The 21,810-nt window shown below is 40.4% G+C and overlaps 1 protein-coding gene and 1 long non-coding RNA gene across 12 annotated transcripts in view; one reads left to right on the forward strand and one right to left on the reverse strand.

The window, feature by feature from the left end:
* The first annotated feature begins 322 nt into the window (after nt 1-322).
* Nucleotides 323-21,810, forward strand: part of TUT4 (terminal uridylyl transferase 4) — a 143,722-nt gene continuing 122,234 nt past the window's right edge. For 10 of the 11 annotated variants that reach the window (XM_005204565.5, XM_005204560.4, XM_005204567.5 and 7 more), the window contains exon 1: nt 14,800-14,965. The gene's annotated coding sequence lies outside the window, so the exon portion shown is untranslated. Of the gene's footprint in view, nt 343-14,799; nt 14,966-21,810 lie in introns of those variants that run through there. The other variant, XM_059884619.1, reaches the window with a different exon arrangement.
* Nucleotides 8,341-16,009, reverse strand: LOC132344912 (uncharacterized). Its single transcript, XR_009493988.1, has 3 exons — nt 15,806-16,009; nt 9,254-15,683; nt 8,341-8,493 (listed from the first exon to the last, which is right to left on the reverse strand). It is a non-coding gene; the product is annotated as an uncharacterized lncRNA (long non-coding RNA).

Below are 21,810 nucleotides of genomic sequence, written 5' to 3' on the forward strand. Positions count from 1 at the left end.
ATAGAGAATTTAAGAGAGAAACTTAAGACTCAGGAGAGTGAGGAGAGAGGAGAAGATTAGGAAGATCAAGAGCAGAAAAATGGAGTGAGAATGGGTAGTAGGGAACTAGAGTAAGCAAGCGTATGTGGGCCAGAGAGACAAAGGGGAATCTCAAGATTTCTCTCAAGGTTATAGATGCCTGGAGGGCCCTTGGAGGAGTGTAGGGAGAGATCTAAGGCTGGGTAAGGATTCTGGAACTGGACCAAGGGTTGTCTAAACAAGAAAAATTCAGAGCTGCATATAAAATCTGCTTGAACTGCTAATCCCTCCAAGGATCTCTTTGACAGTCTCCCCTCCAAAACTGTAAGTGATCTTGGGTCATATTCTCTGGGGAACTTTGGAAACGCAGCAAGATTTTCACTGATGTTGCCTAACCTTTAGGTAATCTCTGTCTAAAATATTGTTGATGTGTAAGGTAGGGGTACTTGACTATTTAGAAGGTGTGTTTTCAGACTCCAGGGGGATGTCAAAGTAACTAAAGTGTGACAAGTCCCCCCCTCCCCAAATCTGGCACTCCTGTGTTTTTAGTCAGTATTTTTTTTTTTTTTTTTTAAGGAAACTGTGTTTGTGGATACTATAGCCTTTATTCAGAGATTCTGAGAAACCTGTCATTTTTAAAGCCTGAAAATATTTAGTTTGTTTTCTCTCCCACATAGTAGGGAAGTAGAATTTAGGACAGATCTTTTAAAGTAATTTGGTAATACACATCAGGAAGCTTTAAAATTTTAGAAATCCTCCATCTTAGAATTTTCTCTGAGGAAATATCTTATTTTTAATTTTATTTATTTTTGCCTGTGCTGGATCTTCGTTGCTGTGTGGGCTTTTCTCTAGCTTCAGCAAGCAGGGGCTCCTCTCTAGTTGCAGTGCACGGGCTTCTCATTGCTGCGGCTTCTCTTGTGGAGAACTGGCTCTAGGGTGCTTGGGCTTCAGTAATTGTGGCAACGGAGCTTCAGTAGTTGCTCTGTTGCATGTGGGATCTTCCTGGCCCAGGAACTGAACCCGTGTTTCCTGTATTGGCAGGCTGATTCTTTACCACTGAGCCACCAGGGAAGCCCTGAGGAAATAATATTATAGTGCTTTATACATTAATGCAAAAAGCATTATTTAGAATAGAAAAAAAATTAAAAGTAACTTAAATGCCTAACAATAAGGGACTGGTTAAGCAAACTATGACACCTTCTTTTATATAAAATTTTACAGCTGCTAAAACTGTATTTACAAAGAATTCTTAACGATGTGGAGAAATACTTAGGATAAAACCAGTCAATCTTAAAGGAAATCAATCCTGAATAGTCCTTGGAAGGACTGATGCTGATGCTGAAGCTGAAGCTCCAATACTTTGGCCACCTGATGCAAAGAACTGACTCATTGGAAAAGAGCCTGATGCTGGGAAAGTCTGAGGGCAGGAGGAGAAACGGGTGACAGAGGATGAGATAGCTGGATGGCATCACTGACTCAGTGGACATCAGTTTCAACAAGCTCCAGAAGATAGTGAAGGACAGGGAAGCCTAGCAAGCTGCAGTCCATGGGGTCACAAAGAGTCAGACACAACTTAGCAACTGAACAACGACAAAACATTAAACAAAAAATATATTATGTGCAAAGTGTGATCTCAACTGTTAAAATGCATTAAAAAAAAAAAGGCTGAAAGGAAATATGCCCAAAAGTTGTTTAGATTATCTTAAGATAGTGGGGTATGGTCTATTGCTATTGTTATTTTCCTCTTTGTATGCTCAGTCACTCAGTCCCGTCTGACTCTTTGTGACTTCATGGACTGTAGACCTCCATCCTCCTCTGTCCCTGGAATTCTCCCAGGCCAGAGTACTGGAGTGGGTTGCCATTTCCTTCTCCATTTTCTTCTTTATTTTTTCCTAAAATTTCCAGAGTTTCTGAAAAGAGCATGTAATTCTATAATAATCAGAAAAAAAAAATGATTTCATTTTAACAGTTTAAGAAAACAGGGAACTATTGGGTTGGCCAAAAAGTTCATTGGGATGAAATTTTAACTTTTCACCCAACCCAATATTTACAAACATAAAAGTCATTTATTAGAAAATAATTTTAGAAAAGATTTAGGAGTTGTAAAATGCACATTAAAGGAAATAAAGCAAAATTGTTAAAAGAAATAAAATAAAACTTTTACTTTAAAAATTGATTTTTAACTTTTATTCTATGAAAAATAAAACTTAACCTCTGAAAATGCAAATAGTTATGAAGACTATATAGCAACATGAAAAATGCATATGATTTAAGGTTGAATGAAAATAAGACAAAATTATTAAGATTACAACTATCCAGTCCAACACTTACATACAGCTCACAAAGTACAGTAGGCACCCAGTCAAAGGAATTTCTGTATACATATAGTGGCTAACACTTGAACCTTTCCACCTTTGCACTCTAGCCCTTTGCTTTTTCGTTTTAGACATGTATTTCTGACGTGGTCTACTTCTAGATTCTGCCTTGCTCCTGCCAAAATACATTCAGAGACAACTTTTGGTTATGCTTTTCCAAATCTGACCTAGTCTCTGGTACTGGGCTATCAGCACAGGCCAGCTGTCTTATCTTGAAGAGCTGTTTTTTTTTTTTTTTTAAAGAAGAAAGACTGTTATGAAATCCAGTATATGAAAATGCTAACAGTACTGTAGTAGAATTATCCACAGTTCATGCCCCCTTTCTTTAGGTTTGAGACTTTGCAATGTGGTTATGTGAGGTCTATAATAAAAAATATTCAAAGTTTGAATTAAAGACACTTGCCAGGTACTTTCAGAGGTAATTGGATTCCCCTCCCTTTTATGATTTCCAAGGATGGATATAAAATTGATAAACCATTAGCCAAGAGGATACTGGGTCTGAGATCCAAGCTGGGTCAGAGAAACTGTTCTTCACCTTTTTCTCTCCAAAGGAGACTCTGCACAGCCAAAACAGAGATATGGGAATATCCAAAGCTTTATATACTCCCCAAAGGCTGTAGGAACAAGTCCAGGCTCTTTAATGTGTGTGTGTGTGCTCAGTCAATTCAGTCGTGTCAGACCCATGGACTGTAGCCCGTCAGAATCCTCTGTCCGTGGGATTCTCCAGGCAAAAATACTGGTGTGGATTGCCATGCCCTCCTCCAGGGGATCTTCTTGACCCAGGGATGAAGCCCATGTCTCCTGTGTTGCAGGCAGATTCTTTTACTGCTGAGCCACCCGGGAAGCCTACACTCTAAAATGGTTCCCCAAACCTTTCACTATCTATTGCCATTCTATTACTTCCCCAACTTTATCTCCCAGTAGTCTGCTAACCTTTTTCTTTCTTACTTACCCTATACAACATCCAACTATTTGCCATTCCTTAAACACATATTCACTTTTTTCATTTTTAAAAATTGATATATATAATTCATATAGTAAGAAGCACAAAACTTAAGTGTACCACTTATTGATTGTTCACAGATATATACACATGTGTGACCACCACCCAGATCAAGATCTAGTAGATTTCTAGCACTCTAATATGCTCCCCTGTACCCCTTTCCAGTCCATATCTACATCCTCACACAGAGATAACAACTATTTTGACTTCCATCAACAAAAATTAATTTTGTCTGTTCTTGAATTTTAAAAAATGGAAATATACCATATGTATTCTTTAAAATACTCAGTTTATCTTAATGTTTCCTCTGCCTGAGAGTGAAATGTTAAATATCTGTCATGTGCCAGTGCTTTCCCATTCAGCAGACATTCCTAATTCATCATTTAAAAAAAACCGTTCTATTTATTTGGCTGTGTTGAGCACAGGATCTTTAGTGTGACATGTGAACTCAGTTGTGGCATGTGGGACCTAGTTCCCTGATCAGGGATCAAACCCAGGCCCCCTGCATTGGAAGAGCTGAGTCTTAGCCACTGGACCACCAGGGAAGTCCCCATCACTCTTTCTCATTGTCCCTAGACTGAGTTTTTAGGCTTACTTTCTAAACTGCATACCAGCAGTTGCTCCTGGTTGTTCAGAGCTGGTGATAGTGAAACCTCCCTGAATAAGAACAATCTCTTCTACATGAGAACTTTTATCTGTACCATGAACAACACATCTTAATAAACCATTTAGGTCTTGTTATTCTAACACTGTACACATGTTACATCTTTCTGATCTGTCCCTTTTTTCTGTCCTACTTCTTCTACTTATTTCAAGCTTTCATAATCTCTCACCTATTTTCTACAACAATCCCTAACTGTTTTCCCTGCCTTCAGTTTTGGCTCCTCTATTCTTATCTATGCATTGCTAATTAATCTTTTCTAATATCCAAGTATGACTGTATCATTCTCCTGGTTGAAACTCTTTAAGGACTACCTTTCAGGTACGGCCAGGTGCTCAGCCTGGTACTGCAGGCCTATGATCTGGCCCTCCAGTATCATCTCCTGTACCCTGCCCTCCAGTGTGCCAACTAGCTGCAGATTCCCATAACATGCCCTACCCTTTTTCTTCTCTATATCTTGAATGCTCTTCCTCTCCTTTAGATGGCTATTTCACTCGCCTTTCAAAGATACTTCAAGAATATTTATTTTCCAAAGTTTTGTTGATCATTCTTTCCTTCTCTCCCAAATAAAATTAGTTATCCCTTATTTGTGTTTTCATAATGTTTATACATACCCTTATTATGGAAATTATCACATTCTATTAGTATTTGTTTATGTTTCTGAGAGCTTCTTGAGGGAAGAGAGATTTCCAGCTCCAGAACTCATCAGAGTGTGTCTTTTTTTTTTTTTTTTTTACAACTTTTTAAAGTTCTGGTAAAGTACATGTAACATAAAATTTATTATCTTTACCATTTTCAAGTGTACAATTCAGTCAGCATTAAATTCATTCATAATGTGCAACCATCACCACCATTCATCTCTGCCACTCTTTTAATCTTGTAAAATTGAAACTCTTTCTTCATTCTCCCCTCCCCCAGCCCCTGGTAACCACCTTTCTACCTTCTGTCTATGATTTTGACTACTCTAAGTATATAGAATCACACAGTATTTGTTTTTTTTTTGTAACTGGTTTATTTCAGTTAGCTTAGTGTCATCGAAGTTCACCCATGTTGTAGCATATGCAGAATTTCCTTTCTTTTTAAGACTGAATAGTATGCCATTGTTTGTATATACCACATTTTGCTTATCCATTCATTCATCAGTGGATATTTGCAATGCTTTCACTTTTTAGCTATTGTGTGAATAATGTTGCTAAGAATATGGCTGTACAAATATCCCTTTGAGACTTAGTTTTCAAGTCTTTTGAGTATATGCCCAGAACTGTAATTGCTGGGTTATATGGTAATATAATTCTATGTTTAATTTTTTTGAGGAACCACTTACTGTTTTCCACAGCAGCTGTATCATTTTGTATTCCAACCAGCATTGCACAAGGGTTCTAATTTCTCTACATTCTCACAAACACTATTTCCTAGTTTTTTTTTTGTTTGTTTGTTTATTTGTTTGTTTTATGGTGGTAGCCATACTAATGAGAGAGAGAGATACAATGATATCTTGTAGGTTTGATTTGCATTTCTTTAATGATTGGCAATGCTGAGGATCTTTTCATGTGTATATTGGTCATTTGTATATTTTCTACAGAGAAATGTGTATCAGGTTCTTTGCCCATCTTGAATCAGGTTGTTTGTTTTTTTGTTGTTGAGTTTTACTTCACTCTATACTGTAGATATCAGATATATGATTTGAAATATTTTTGCCCATTCTGTGGGTTGCCTTTTTACTCCATTGATACTGTCTTCTGATGCACAAGTATTTATTTTTCTTGAAGTCCAATTTGTCCATATTTTCTTTTGTTGCCTGAGCCTTTGGTGTCATATCTAAGAAGTCATTGCCAAATCCAATTTTGTGAAGTTTTTGCCTTACATTTCTGTCTCAGTTCAGTTCAGTTGCTCAGTTGTGTCTGACTCTTTGCGACCCCATGAATCGCAGCACACCAGGCCTCCCTGTCCATCACCATCTCCCGGAGTTGACTCAAACTCACATCCATCGAGTCGGTGATGCCATCCCGCCATCTCATCCTCTGTCGTCTCCTTCTCCAGCTCCCAATCTGTCCCAGCATCAGAGTCTTTTCCAATGAGTCAACTCTTCGCATGAGGTGGTCAAAGTACTGGAGTTTCAGCTTTAGCATCATTCCTTCCAAAGAACACCCAGGGCTGATCTCCTTCAGAATGGATTGGTTGGATCTCCTTGCAGTCCAAGGGACTCTCAACAGTCTTCTCCAGCACCACAAGAGTTTTATTATTTTAGGTCTTACACTTAGGTCTCAGATCCATTTTGAGTTAATTTTTTTATATGGTATTAGGTAAAGGTCTCACTTCATTCTTTTGCAATATGACTGTCCATGCACTATTTTCCCAGGCAAAAAGAGTTTTTGCCTTTGAATAGCCTTAGCACTTTCATTCGGAGAAGGCAATGGCAACCCACTCCAGTACTCTTGCCTGGAAAATCCCATGGGCGGAGGAGCCTGGTAGGCTGCAGTCCATGGGGTCGCTAAGAGTCAGACACGACTGAGCGACTTCACTTTCACTTTTCACTTTCACGCGTTGGAGAAGGAAATGGCAACCCACTCCAGTATTCTTGCCTGGAGAATCCCAGGGACTGGGGAGCTTGGTGGGCTGCTGTCTATGGGGTCGCACAGAGTCGGACACAGCTGAAGCGACTTAGCGGCAGCAGCAGCAGCACTTTCATTGAAAATTATTTGATCATATATTATCTGGGATTTATTTCTGGACAGAATGCATGACATTTTAGAGGATTCAAAAATGAATCAGAGTATAGATTGTCCTCAGTTCAGTTGAGTCTCTCAGTCATGTCCGACTCTTTGTGACCCCATGAACCTCAGCACACCAGGCCTCCCTGTCCATCACCAACTCCCGGAGTCTACCCAAACCCATGTCCATCAAGTCGGTGATGCCATCCAACCATCTCATCCTCTGTTGTCCCCTTCTCCTCCTGCCCTCAATCTTTCTCAGCATCAGGGTCTTTTCCAATGAATCAGCTCTTCGAATCAGGTGGCCAAAGTATTGGAGTTTCAGCTTCAACATCAGTCCCTCCAATGAACACCCAGGACTGATCTCCTTTAGGATGGACTGGATGGATCTCCTTGAAGTCCAAGGGACTCTCAAGAGTCTCCTCCAACACCACAGTTCAAAAGCATCAATTCTTCGGTGCCCAGCTTTCTTTATAGTCCAACTCTCACATCCATACACGACCACTGGAAAAACCATAGCCTTGACTAGACAGACCTTTTTTGGCAAAGTAATGTCTCTGCTTTTTAATATGCTGTCTAGGTTGGCCATAACTTTCCTTCCAAGGAGTAAGCATCTTTTAATTTCACGGCTGCAATCACCATCTGCAGTGATTTTGGAGCCCAGAAAAATAAAGTCAGCTAACACACTAGAATTGGTCACAGGGAGATTGTTAGAATGGGAGTTGGACCTCATTTTTGTTTTGAAGGAAAAGGGGAAAAGATATGATTTAGAGGAAGTAAAATAGCTGACTTAAAGGGAGTTTATATCAGAATTATAGACCTTTAGACCCCTATTCGGCTTTAGTTCATCTAGTTCACATCCTTGTTTTTATATATGAAGAAAAAGAGGCCTGGTGTTACTCTTGAGGTAAGAACTTACAAAAAAACAGACATTATAGTAGGAAGATTTCAACTCAGTAAAGGAAGAATTTCTAACATATAGCATAAATAAACATGGGAAGAAATGAGCTCTGTGTTAAGTACAAATATTCAAACAGAAGTTGTGTTACTGAATTAGAAGCAAGGCTCCCTCTTGGGACCCTAGCTGAACTGAAGATCCCCAGGCTCAGTCAGGGAGTTCTTTCTCAATCAGCTTTGCACTGCCAATAATAAAACTGAATTTGGTACAAGCAGGGCAGGCTTTTATTCAATGGCCAGAGAATGGAGAAGGGGAGTTCATGCTCTAAAAGCACTTTTTAAGTGAACAGGTCAACAGGGCTCTAGGAAAGGAGCAGAGATTTTCGTGGGCAGCCAGGGCATGCACAGTCTATCGTGTTCCTTTGCATCCGGCACCAGTTGTGCCTAACAGAGTACAAACCCCCACTTTGGGTGGAGATCGTATTAAGGTAATGAAGCAAAGGTAATTTTCAGATACCTCTGGGTTTCATCTGATTAGGAACATTCCTGTGATCAAGTCAGAGCTGGTTGGGGATGGTTGACCATTGTATACTTCTCAAAGCACTTATCTCTTACAGTACAGCTGCAAGGCATCTCTGCCAATAACTAGGAGGTAACTTGAAACAAACACAGAGATAAATCAAGGCAAGTGTATTTCAGCTTTCAGGGGTTGGTATGGAAACAAAGAGATAAATCAAGACAAGGAAAGCAGTGACCTTTAGCTTACTTTATCCACCATCTTGGATCTAGCTGTTTCAGTCTGGTTTTATCGTGGTCCTTTGTGGCATCCTGTTGATAAAATACAACTTACAGTACCTATATAGTAAAAAAAAAAACAAAATACAATCCCTATATATTAAAAATAAAAAAAAAACCAACAGTGTCTATGCCTGGGACCTGAGCTGTGTAGCATGTAAGTAAGTTTTGCTGTAGGAGGTAGATCTGATGATCTCTCTGCCTTGCTTGCAAATGTTCTGTGTTATTAACTCCATTTTAACTTTCATTGTAAAAAGGCTGCCCTTTAAAATGGCACACATGGCCCTTATGATATGGTCCTAGGTTACAATTACAGCATCATCTCTTGGTCTGTATTTAAGTATTTGATATATACATCTATACCAACTCCAATGTCTTTTCTAATTCTCATTTCTTATTTACATTAAAGAAGAAAGCCACCCTGAAAAAAAAAGAAACAGACCATTTCAACACACTTCAAGCAAGTACACTAAAGGGTGTGGCTGTAGTTAAAAATTCCATGCATTGAATCTTCAGAACAAATTAAATGGAATCAATGGATAGCAAGTATTCACATGTGCTAGTGTGACTCTGGGGCAGATGAGAAGAAACTTGATTTTAAGGATAAAGGGAATTAATTTTCATTGAATGTTTACTAAGATAGGCATTTTAACATATTTTAGCTTATTTAATTCCAAGAATGCAAAAAAATAAAAAGAAATCAATTCTTTACACTCTCTTTGAGGTGCGCATTAGAGGCTCTGGTATTGCATGCTGCTTTTAAGAATCACAAAATTTTAAACTTTGAACCTACCTTCTGCTTTACAGATGACTTAGAGTGTCAGCAAGCAATTTCTAGGTACTTTCTGAGTATCAGAATTGTTCTGGGTGCTGGAATACACAGGTGAAGAAGACATATTAGGACCATATCATGGGACTCTTTTTGACTGGAGAGTATCATCAGCCAGAGTCTATAAAAGGTTACCAAGCACTGAAGTCTCTCTCTTGAAGAAATCAGGTTATTTGGGAGAAAAAAAGGAGTCTTAGAAAAAAACTTTAGTAGATCTGATTGTATCTTTCTCTTACTTACGAATGTTCAGTAAGTTTCCATTAATTACAGGATAAAACCTGTTTTTTTTAAAATAACATACATGCATGGCTTGTTACGATTTGTTCTCTTTATGATTTACCAGTAGATGTTGGTTTTAGCAGACTTATCTCTAAGGAACCTTTCTTGTTCTGATATAATTTACTCATCAGTCACCTTTTCACTCAATATGATGAATGATTTTTGGATTGGGTTTTCCTGTCACCTAGGAAACAAGAATACACAGAAGAACAATACAAAAAAGATCTTCATGACCTGGATAACCATGATGGTGTGATCACTCACCTATAGCCTGACATCCTGGAAAGGGAAGTCAAATGGGTCTTAGGAAGCATCACTACAAACAAAGCTAGTGGAGGTGATGGAATTCCAGTTGAGCTATTTTAAACCCTAAAAGATGATGCTGTGAAAGTGCTACACTCAATATGCCAGCACATTTGGAAAACTCAGAGTGGCTACAGGACTGGAAAAGGTCAGTTTTCATTTCAATCCCAAAGAAAGGCAATGCTAAAGAATGTTCAAACTACCACACCATTACGGTCATCTCACACGCTAGCAAAGTAATGCTCAAAATTCTCCAAGATAGGCTTCAACTGTACATGAACCGAAAACTTCTAGACATTCAAGCTGGATTTAGAAAAGCATTGGCAACATCTTTTGGATCATAGAAAAAGCAAGAGAGTTCTAGAAAAACACTTACTTCTGATTTATTGACTATACCAAAGCCTTTGACTATGTGGATCACAACAAAATGGAAAATTCTTAAAGAGAAGGGAATAGCAGACCACCTGACCTGCCTTCTGAGAGATCTGTATGCAGGTCAAGAAGCAACAGTTAGAACTGGACATGGAACAACAGACTGGTTCCAAATAGGAAAAGGAGTACATCAAGGCTGCATATTGTCACCCTGCTTATTTAACTTCTATGCAGAGTACATCATGTGAAATGCCAGGCTGGATGAAGCACAAGCTGGAATCAAGATTGCCAGGAGAAATATCAGTAACCTCAGATATGCAGATGACACCACCCTTATGGCAGAAAGCAAAGAAGAACTAAAGAGGCTTTTGACGAAAGTGAAAAAGGATAGTGAAAAAGCTGGCTTAAAACTCAACATTCCAATCCCATCACTTTATGGCAAATAGATGGGGAAACAGTGACAGACTTAATTTTTGGGGGATCCAAAATCACTGCAGATGGTGACTATAGTAGCCATGAAACTAAAAGACGCTTGCTCCTTGGAAGAAAAGATATGAGGAACCTAGACAGCATATTAAAAAGCAGAGATATTATTTTGCCAACAAAGGTCCATCTAGTCAAAGCTATGGTTTTTCCAGTAGTCATGTATGGATGTGAGAGTTGGACCATAAAGAAAGCTGACTGCCGAAGAACTGATCCTTTTAACTATAGTGTTGGAGAAGACTCTTGAGAGTACCTTGTACTGCAAAGAGCTCAAACCTGTCAATCTTAAAGGAAATCAGTCCTGAATATTCATTGGAAGGACTGATGCTGAAGCTGAAACTCAAACTTTGGCCACCTGATATGAAGAACTGACTTATTAGAAAAGATCCTGATGCTGGGAAAGATTGAAGGCAGGAGGAGAAGGTGACGACAGAGGATGAGATGGTTGGACAGCATCACCAACTTGATGGACATGACTCTGAGTAAGCTCCGGGAGTTGGTAATGGACTGGGAAGCCCGGCATGCTGCAGTCCATGGAGTCGCGAAGAGTCAGACATGACTGAGTGACTGACTTGAACTGAACTGATAACCTAGGAAGATAATAGAGTATGAATATTGATCCACTGGGCAATTATATTTCTAATTACTTATGATGAAATAAGACTTTTGCTGTAAGTAATTTTCATCTGAGTTTGGGAGAAACTGAGCTCCCAGAACTTCCGAACAGGAGACTTAACCACAAGCATGAGGTCTTTCTTGCAAGTATCAGATGTAAGTCCTTAGAGTATTTATACAGAGCAGTCAGATATTTACCATTTCTCATTAAATGGGTGATTCAATGAAAAGGACACATAACTGGTATTCTAGGACTGCCTGTGGCTTCCCGTGTGACCCTGGCCACTAATGAAGTCTCTTATACCTTAACTTCCCTCATTTTTCACATAGAAATACCTGTGTTATAAGTGTTTTATTGTAATGATAAACAGGAGTATAGTTGCCAGAGGTTTCCTTCAACAAGTATGTAGGCATTATAAGGAATACAAATGTTAAGTATTTGCACTCAAGTTTATAACTTATTGGAGTCAGACTCATAAAAGTAATGTGTAGGGATTCAGAGAACGGAGGAATCTCATTCAGTGGCTTGTGGGGGTGTTGCTGATGAAGATCATTTAATAAAGGAGGTAGAAGTTGAACGGATCTTGAGTAATAGGAAAAGTCGTACAGAAGCGTTATCTGGAAGGGATAAGAGCAGAGAGGCACTGGGATTCTGTCTGGCCCTCACCTTTGTTTTCAGAATCATTATTTCCTGCCCACTCCAGACAAAACAATGTTCTCAGGATCACAGACATGTGTCCAGCATATATAAGCAAACTTTCAGGGTTCAGCTTCTACCTCTTCCAATAAAACTTCACCCAAGTGGGATTTATCATGCACTCCTCTGTATTAGTCCAGCTCTTGCTAAAACCTGTTGCCTTTATTGTAGTGCAGTAGTGAACTTCTTTGCTCAATGGTGAACTTTTTTGGAGACAGGAATCTGGTTTGGCTTTATAACTCTTAGTGTTTTGCTATTAAGTAATTGGGAAATTTTATTCAGTTGAACTTGCTCCAGGGACCTTGATATCACTCACCAAAGAGAAAGACATGTTAGTATCATCTTAATGTCTCTACAGGTTTTAAATTTGGGATCTGCTATTTTCCTTACATTATCTCTGTGAAGTAGCTATTTTGTCATTGAAAACTTACATATAAAGAAACTCAGAATGTATTTGGCTAAAATTAAACAACAGATAAGTGTTGAAGCTAGGTAGAGCTCTTTTAACTTGAAATGGCAACCCACTCCAGTATTCTTGCTTAGAGAATTTCATGGACAGAAGAGTCTGGAGGGTTGCAGTCCGTGACATTACGGAGTAGGACTGAGCGAGTAACACACTTACTCTGTGTTCTGTACCTGCACACCCTGGCATGAAATGGGGGGTGGGGCGTAAAATGTATTAATTCTCAGAGCTCTGGTTTTCTCATTTATAAATGGGACTTCATGGGATTGTTATAATTTTTTTGCTGGGGGGCTGTGCCACTTGTGGGATCCTAGTTCCCTGACCAGGGATCACACCTGAATCCCTTGCATTGGAAGCTCAGAGTTCTAACCATTCATCAGCAGAGAGAATTCTCTGTTATAAGAATTAAATGGAAAAACATATGAAATCTCTAGCTCAATGACTAGCACTTAGTGGTCTCTTCTCATCAAACTTCAGATTCATATACATACAAAAAGATAAATAAGAAGGAACCAGTTTTGGAGTGCAAAGAAGATGGATCCTGCAGAGAGGAAGGCCCCCTCTGTAAACTTTTATAGGTTCCAGCCTCTGAGTCATATCATGAGAAATTTTATTAGGCAATATCCTAGGTGGCTCAGTGGTAAAGAATGTGCCTGCCAATGCAGGAGATGCCAGTCCATCGCTGGGTGGGGGAAGATCCCCTGGAGAAGGAAATGGCCACCCACTCCAGTATTCTTGCCTGGGAAATCTCATGGACAGAGAGCCTGGTGGGGCTCACGGGGTCACAGGATAGTCCGACACGACTTAGCAAATAAATGACATCTTGTAAAGACTTAAGATTTTGCATCTTCCCTCAGGTCCACCCTATCATATTCTTTTCCTGCCTTAGCATGTGTCACCTGCAAGGACTATAGTCGTGTGATTTGTCCAGCTTTGAGGTTAGAGGTTGGTTGAATAATCTCCAAGGCTGGGACCTTAAAAAAATTAGGACCTGGGCTTCCCAGACGGTTCAGCAGGTAAAGAATCCACCTGCTATGCAGGAGACACAGGAGACGCCGGTTCAATCCCTCCGTGGGGAAGATCCTTTAGAGGAGGAAATGGCAACCGATTCCAGGATTCTTGCCTGAAAAATCCCATGGACAGAGGAGCCTGGTGGGCTACAGTCCAAAGTGTTGCAAAGAGTCGGACACGACTAAAAAAATTAACCAAACCATAAATCCTTTCCTATTGGGACTTTAAATAACTACATGGAGGAACCTATATTAAAAGCAAAAGGGGGAGGAGGCTCATGGATGGTAGTTGATTCCAAACCCATGTAAAACTAAATAAGTGATTTCTAAAATCTTTTTCCGGGCGGCGCGCGGAGCCGGGGGGTACTCTTGAGATTTCTTTTGGGCTCCTAACTCCAGAAATTAGCTGCATTTTAAAAGAAAAGGATTCCAGCTTTGGTGGGGGTGGTGGCAAAGGTGAATAGACGGGGAATGGTGGGGGAGACCCAGAGGATTCGATTCCTCTGTCTGCCTACTCGTGGTGGTCAGAAGCCCGGGCTAAATCGCCAAGGGTCCGCGGCGGCCGGGACCGGGCCAGGTCAGTACACAGGCCGGAGGGTGCATGTCCAAGGCCGGGGTTTCCGACCCCTGGGGGCTGGCTTTCGGGCCCTCTTCACGTTTGGGGGCCTCCGCGGGGAGGTCCATAGCCCAGGAACCAGAACTAAGCAGGGCGGTAGTGCCCGCGACCCCGGCCTCCGCAAGCAAATAGAAGTCCTCCCGCCGCTCTCCCGTGGGGCCCCGGCAGGGAGCTGGACTTAGCGACCCCCGCTCGGGCCCCCCCGCAGGCCCGCGGTGACTTCAACCCTCCCCCAACGCTAGAGGGGCCCCGCCCCCTCCTCGCGGGCTAACGAGTGTCCTCGCGCGCTCGCCCCTTCCCACAGCGTGAGTGTGAGTGAGCTGTCCTCCCACCTCGGTCCCCTCACCATTGTTTCCCGTCTCCACCACCAGCCCCTGAATGTAGCCCTTCTCCCATTGGTGTTTACTACCTCCCGCCCCGGTTTAACCAGTGCCCTGGGGCCCCTAGAACGAAAGGAAGGGGCACCCCCAAACCCTTTCCTCCGCGCCTCCTACCCACGGCCTCCTGTGCGTTTGTTCCCTACCCCCGCCCGGGTCACGACTCCCTTCAGGGCTCTGTCCCTCTCTCCCCTCCCCCCTTCCTTGGCTCCCTTTCTCCCTCGGCCCCCTCCCCTCAGCGGGTCCTCCTCTTTCTCTCCCCCTCTCTCCTCCCCCTCCCCATCCCTTCCCCCCCACAATGCAGTTCGCGGCGCGGCGGACATGGCGGTGGAGCCCTGAGCTCGTCGTGTCCTGGCCTCCAGCGGCGGCGGCGGTGACGGCGGCAGCGGGAGGCGGAGGGGGAGCGGGAGCCACTGAGATGAGGAGGCGCCGCGCGCGCCTGTAGCTCGCGGGCTTCGCAGGTACGGAGGTTCCGGCCGCGGCATAGCACCCGGCGCCCGAGGGGGTGTGCTCGAGGCAGGCCGGGCGGCCCCCTCTTCGCCCTCAGGTGCCGCGCCTCGCAGGTGTCGCGGTCCCGGCCCGAGCGCGTATCAGCCGCCCTCTTGGGGCCTGACACTTCTTTCTTTGCTGGATTGGGCATCGGGTGTCCCAGGGGTAGGCGGAGATGAGGGAGGTAGGGGCGGCGGCCTGGGCTTCCTGAGCAGGGCACCGGGGCGCTTTGGGACCGAACTCCACGGTGAGGTTGGAGCTCTCGGCCCCGAGCCGAAACCTGTAGACCCAGGCGGAGGATTCTGAGTTAACGGGATAGGAGTGAATATTCTCTGGGGTCCAGTAGGATTCCCTGTCCTGTGTGCCTTTTCTTTCACCCTGGCTTTGATACAGACTACGTATATAACTTATAGACACACACGCATATAATACATAATAAATATTTATTCCGGGATCGCCCTTGTCGGGAGGAGAGAAGGCAGAGGTGTCTGTGAGGATTTCGTTTCTTGCTCGCCCGCCTTCTCTCTCCCCCGCCCCCCAGTCGAATGGTGGTAATGAATGCTTTTGACGTGGGAAACTGTGAGATTCGTATTTGTAAACAGACAGCACTCGCCGAGTGTGTTGTACGCCTCCGCGAGAGGTTTCAGGTCCTTTTGGTATCCGGGTTGCAAAAGAATGAGATATTTAGACCTGAAAGAAAGACCTCATCGGGATTTCAAGTCGTATGTGGATGCGATGAATTACTGTTATTTTAACAACATTGATTAAATTCTTTTTAGATGATCAACTTTTTAATCAAATGAATGTTGTACCTTGCGCGAGATCTTAGTTTCGGCGTACCGTGTTTCTTCGTTTTGATTATTTTTAATACAAAAGTAATTCCTTACACATTTGACGTTCTGCTCCCTTTGTGATCTTAGTGTCCAGAAATGCAATTCGAATTTTGTATTGTTGGTATGCATTTAGTAATTAGCTGGAATGGATCAGGTTACCTTTTGTTTCCGAAGATCGGCGCCCCCCCCCCCCCCCCAACCAAAGTCTTGTAGTTCCGAAATGTGTAACTCTGGGTGAAACAGAACATACCCTGTTTCTGTTTTAAAGTGATGAGAACTGTTAGTTATTAAAATTGGGTAATCTCACCTGGATATAATAATTTAGAGAGAATGATATATCAGGGTGGTGAATTGTGGGATAGTTTTTTTTTTATTTTTTTTTTTGGTTACTATCAGTCAGCATGTTCTGTGTGTGAGTAAAACGTACGCTGAAATTTTCTTTAGGCTCAGAACCCTTGTATATATGTCTGCTTGGAAATTGTTGCACTACACTGCATCCTAGTATTGATTAGTCACAACTTGTAAAATTATGAAATATTGATTCATTTAGAAAACTGCTTAAGACAATGAATTTACTAGTATCTAGTGTACTATGATCCTTTTATAAACAAATTTTAGAGTGCATCTTAAAAACTGTATACTTTGGGGCAGATAAGAATTTTAAGTTGTTTTAGGCTTTAAAAAGATCACATTTAATGAAAAAATAAAGCTTCCTTGAAATAATACAGAAAAGGAAGTGAAAAGTTATTAACATTTAATGTTTTAAGTCTAGCAAAATCTAAATACAAAAAAGAAATTAAAATGTGTTCATTTCCCTAGGTTGTAGCAGATAAACTAACAAGATGTTATCATGCACAAAAGTTTAGTTCAGTATTATAAATCACTTCTAACATTACATTTAATTTTAATCAATGTAACTGGAACAGAACAGTGTCTACATTATAATTTTAGACCTTTTTAAATAAAATTTTATATATGTAATTATAAATGTCTGATTAATAAAAAGCTGTTTAAAGATAATTTTTTTTAGTTTTGAGTACTCAGAGTCATTTTAGTAAGAGTAATTGGAGAACTTTTTGACCTCAAAGTTAACCTTGACATGCATAATAAACAGGATTAATTATGTTGTATTCTTTATATAATGTCAAATCAGGATCTTTGGGTAGGAAAGGTTATGAATTTTATTTCTGCAGCAAGTTTCTGGTGTCAGAAAAGCTATAAATAAGACTTACCTATGAATGCTGATGTCAATAAATTTTATCCTTTTTTTTTTTAAAAAAAGGCCATTTTGATAAAACAAATTCAGTGAGATGTATTACTTCCTAATGTAAACTGCAAATGGTTGAATTAAGTTGTTACTGCAGATAGAAATATGTTCTAAAAAAGAACAATTCTAGAAAGACTAACAGGCAAGGGGAAGGGATACTGTAGTAAAGCAGGATATGTAGACTTTTTCCTCGTCTTAATATTCGAGGAATTAAGATTGCTTTTGCTGAACTAAGTAAATTAGAATTTTTTTACACTAAACTAAGTTTATACCTGTTTTATTTCAGGCATTGTGCTAGACATGTCCATGTATTTTTTTTATTTGTTCAGTGTAACGCCCCTATGAAACCTGTTTTATAAATGAGGAATCTCTGACTCAGATGTTGGCTAATTTGCTTAAGATCATAGAGTTAGAAAGATTGAAAGCAGCTCTGCGTAGTTTTATTATAACATAGGCCATGTTGCTTCTCAGATGTATCAAGTGTTTTCCCAGTTTTATAGGAGGAACTGCCTCAGGTTGCTCATTGATTCATCATTTAATCATCAAACATTTGGGTTTGTACTTTATGCTAGACATTGCTACATTTTAGAGGTATAAACTTATTGAAGATAGTCTCTTGCTTCAGGGAATTCAATCATATAATCAGTTCAGTCGCTCAGTCATGTCCGATTCTTTGCCGACCCCATGGACTGCAGCATGCCAGGCTTTCCTGTCGATCACAGCTCCTGGAGCTTGCTCAAACTCATGTCCATCGAGTTGGTGATGCCATTCAACCATCTCATCCTCTGTCGTCCCCTTCTCCTGTCTTCACTCTTTGCCGGCATCAAGGTCTTTTCTGATGAGCCAGTTCTTTCCATCTGGTGGCCAAAGTATTGGAGTTTCAGCATCAGTCCTTCCAGTGAGCATTCAGGACTGATTTTCTTTAGGATTGACTGGTTTGATCTCCTTGCTGTACAAGAGTCTTCTCCAACACCACAGTTCAAAAGCATCACTTCTTCGGCACTCAACTTTCTTTATAGTCCAGCTCTCACATCCATACATGACTACTGGAAAAACAGCTTTAACTTAACTATATGGATCTTTGTCGGCAAAATAATGTCTCTGCTTTTTAATATGCTGTCTAGGTTGGTCATAGCTTTTCTTTCAAGGAGCAAGCGTCTTTTACTTTCATGGCTGCAGTCTCCATCTGCAGTGATTTGGAGCTCCCCAAAACAAAGTCTGTCACTGTTTCCACTGTTTCCCCACCTATTTGCCATGAAGTGATGGGACCAGGTGCCACGATCTTTGTTTTTTGGATGTTGAATTTTAAGCCAGCTTTTTCACTCTCCTCTTTGACTTTCATCAAGAGGCTCTTTAGCTCCTCTTAGCTTTCTGCCATAAGGGTGGTATCGTCTGCATATCTGAATTTATTGATATTTCTCCCGGCAATCTTGATTCCAGCTTGTGCTTCAAACAGCCTGGCACTTTGCTCGATGTACTCTCCATATGAAGTAAATAAGCAGGGTGACAATACTACAGCCTTGACATACGCCTTTCCTAATTTTGAACCAGTCTAGTGTTCATAACCAGTTCTAACTGTTACTTCTTGACCTGCATACAGATTTCTCAAGAGGCAGACACACAATAGTCTGGTAGTTTTAAATGGATATTTGATTTACAATGATAATAAGTAACTTACTGCATAGTTATTATTTGTTAATTTGTTTCCAAAGATCTTAGTCCTCAGTCCTCACAACAGCTTATAAATTATCAGCATTTATAGGTGAGGAAAGTAGCTGCAGAAAGACTAAATAGCTTGGATAAGATCTCAGAGCTAGTTTGCTGCTGAGCCAGGAATTGAACTGTGGGTGTCTAAGTCTAGAGTTAGAGCTCTTAACCACTATGCTGTGTTGCACGTCAAGCTTAGGTTGTCAAAATTTAGTATGCAGAGAGTGTTAAATTCAAAATAGTCACATAGGTTGTCAAAAACTATCTTGTAAGAACACAGAGTATGAATTAAACATGACAATGAAATTTAATTGCATTTTGTTAGTCTTAGCTGTACATTGTAGTTTAAATAATTTAATTATCATTAAAATTGATTGGTCATTAACTATTTAAGCTCAGTCTTGTGCTGAGTGTTAGGTTTAGGTCAGTGATATTCAAACTATGTGTGGGGAATCTTTTTGGGGTTTCTGAGTCATAATTGTTTTCATAGAATGTTAAGATATTTCCCTTTTCCCTTTTCATTTTCTCACCTGGAATGTAGAATGATAGATACGTATGAAAACATTATTGCTTTGATGGCTATTGGAATGTGTAATCGTGTTTGTTTGTTTTTTTTGCTTTTGCTTTGAGATACAATTTTCAGTACTGTAAAACTCACCTTTTTAAAGCATGTAGTTCAGGGACTTCCCTAGTGGTCTAGCGGTTAAGATTTCATGCTTCCAATGCAGGGAACACGGGTTTGATTCCTGGTTGGGGAACTAAGATCCCGCATTCCACGAGGTGTGGCCAAAAAAAAAAAAAGGCATGCAGTTTTCAGTGTATGTTCATAAGCTTATGTAACCATCACCATTATTTAATTCCAGAATATTTTCATCTTCCTCCAAGAAACCCTGTGCCCTTTAGCAGTCACCCTGCATTCCCCCCCACCCCCACCCCCTCAAGCTTTTGACAACCACTGAACTGCTTTTCTGTCTTTGGATTTGCCTACTTTGGATGTTTCATATAAGCAGAGTCATATAACATGTGGCTTTTTGTACCTGGTTTCTTTCACTGAAGCATAATGTTTTCAAGGTTCATCCATAATATATCGTGTATTAGCACTTCATTCCTTTTTATGGTTGAATAATACTACATTGTATGGAATGTATTCTATGGAGATACCACATTTTGTTTATCCATTCATTATTTGATAGACATTTGGATTTTTCCCACTTTTTGGCTGTTACAAATACTGTTGCTTTGAACATTCATGTATAAGTTTTTGTGTGGATATATGTTTTCATTTCTCTTGGATGTATACCCAGGAGTGGAATTGCTGAGGGTTTTGATACATTTATGTTTAACTTTATGGAGGACCTGCCGAACTATATTCCTGAGAGGCTTCACTATTTTATATTTTCACTAGTAATATATGAGGGTTCTAATTTCTACCCATCCTCACCAACACTTGTTATTGTCCATCTTTTAAATTATAGCTATCTAACTGGTGAAGTGGTATCTCATTGTGGTTTTGATTTGCAGTTCCTTAATGACTAATGATGTTGAGCATCTCCTCATATGTCTGTTGGCTTTTTATATTAAAATATGGGAGAAATGTCTATTTAAATTCTTTGCTCATTTAAAAAATTGGATTATTTGTCTTATTGTTATGAGTTCTTTATATATACTGGATATTAGATCCTTGTTAGATAAATGATATGCAAAAATGTTCTCCCCTTTTGTGAATTGTCTATTCATTTTCAAATGTAAGAATTGTGGAAAAATATGCATAAAAGTTACCATTTTAATCATTATTAAGTGTATATTCAGTGATACTAGGTACATTCACAGTGTTGCACAAATCATCACCACCATCCATGTTCAGAACTTTTTCCTTTTTCCTGTTCTGTGCCCACTAAGCAATAACTCCTCATTCCCTCCTCCCTTCAACCCCTAGCAGCCATCATTCTACTTTCTGTTTCTATGACTTTTGACTACTGTATGTAATTGCTGCTAAGTCACTTCAGTCATGTCCGACTCTCTGCGACCCCATAGACGGCAGCCCACCAGGCTCCCCCGTCCCTGGGATTCTCCAGGCAAGAACACTGGAGTGGGTTGCCATTTCCTTCTCCAATGCATGAAAGTAAAAAGTGAAAGTGAAGTCGCTCAGTCGTGTCGGACCCTCAGCAACCCTATGGACTGCAGCCTTCCAGGCTCCTCTGTCCATGGGATTTTCCAGGCAAGAGTACTGCAGTGGGGTGCCATTGCCTTCTCTACTGTATGTAATTAGAATCATATAATATCTGTCCTTTTGTGACTTGTTTGCTTCATTTAGCACAGTGTCTTCAAGGTTCTTCTATGCTGTAGTATGTGTTGGAATTTCCTTCCTTTTTAAGGCTGAATAATGTTCTGTTGTATTTATGTATATACCATATTTTGTTTTTCCAGTCATCTGTTGATAGACACTTTGGTTGCTTCTAACTTTTGGCTTTTGTGAATAATGCTTCTGTGAATATGGGCATAAAAATATCTGTTTGGGTCCCTGCTTTCTGTTCTTTGGAAATATACCTAGAAGTGGAATTGCTGGATCATGTGGTAAATCTTTGTTTAATTTTTTGAGGAATTGCCATTTTGTTCATTTTCTGGAGTGTGTTTTTTCAAGCACCCAAGTTTTAGGTTTTGATAAAGTTATATTTATTTTTTCTTGTGCTTCTGGAGTCATATCTAAGATAAGCCAAGATTATAAAAATTTACACCTATGTTTTCTTCTGACAGTTTTGTAGTTTTAGCTTCTACATTTAGTTCTTTGACCCATTTTTAGATAATTTTATATGTGCTGTGAGGTAGAGGTCCAACTTCATTCTTTTTCATGCGGCTGTCCAGTTGTCCCAGCATCACTTATCGGCAAGACTGTTATTTCCCTTGTTGAATGGTATTGGCATCATTGTTGAAATCAATTGACCATAAATGTCTCTGTTTATTTTTGGATTCTCAATTGATTCTGGAGTCTCCATTGATTTGTATGTCTGTG

The sequence above is a fragment of the Bos taurus genome, chromosome 3 (assembly GCF_002263795.3).
Source record: "Bos taurus isolate L1 Dominette 01449 registration number 42190680 breed Hereford chromosome 3, ARS-UCD2.0, whole genome shotgun sequence".
NCBI classification, from domain to species: domain Eukaryota; kingdom Metazoa; phylum Chordata; class Mammalia; order Artiodactyla; family Bovidae; genus Bos; species Bos taurus.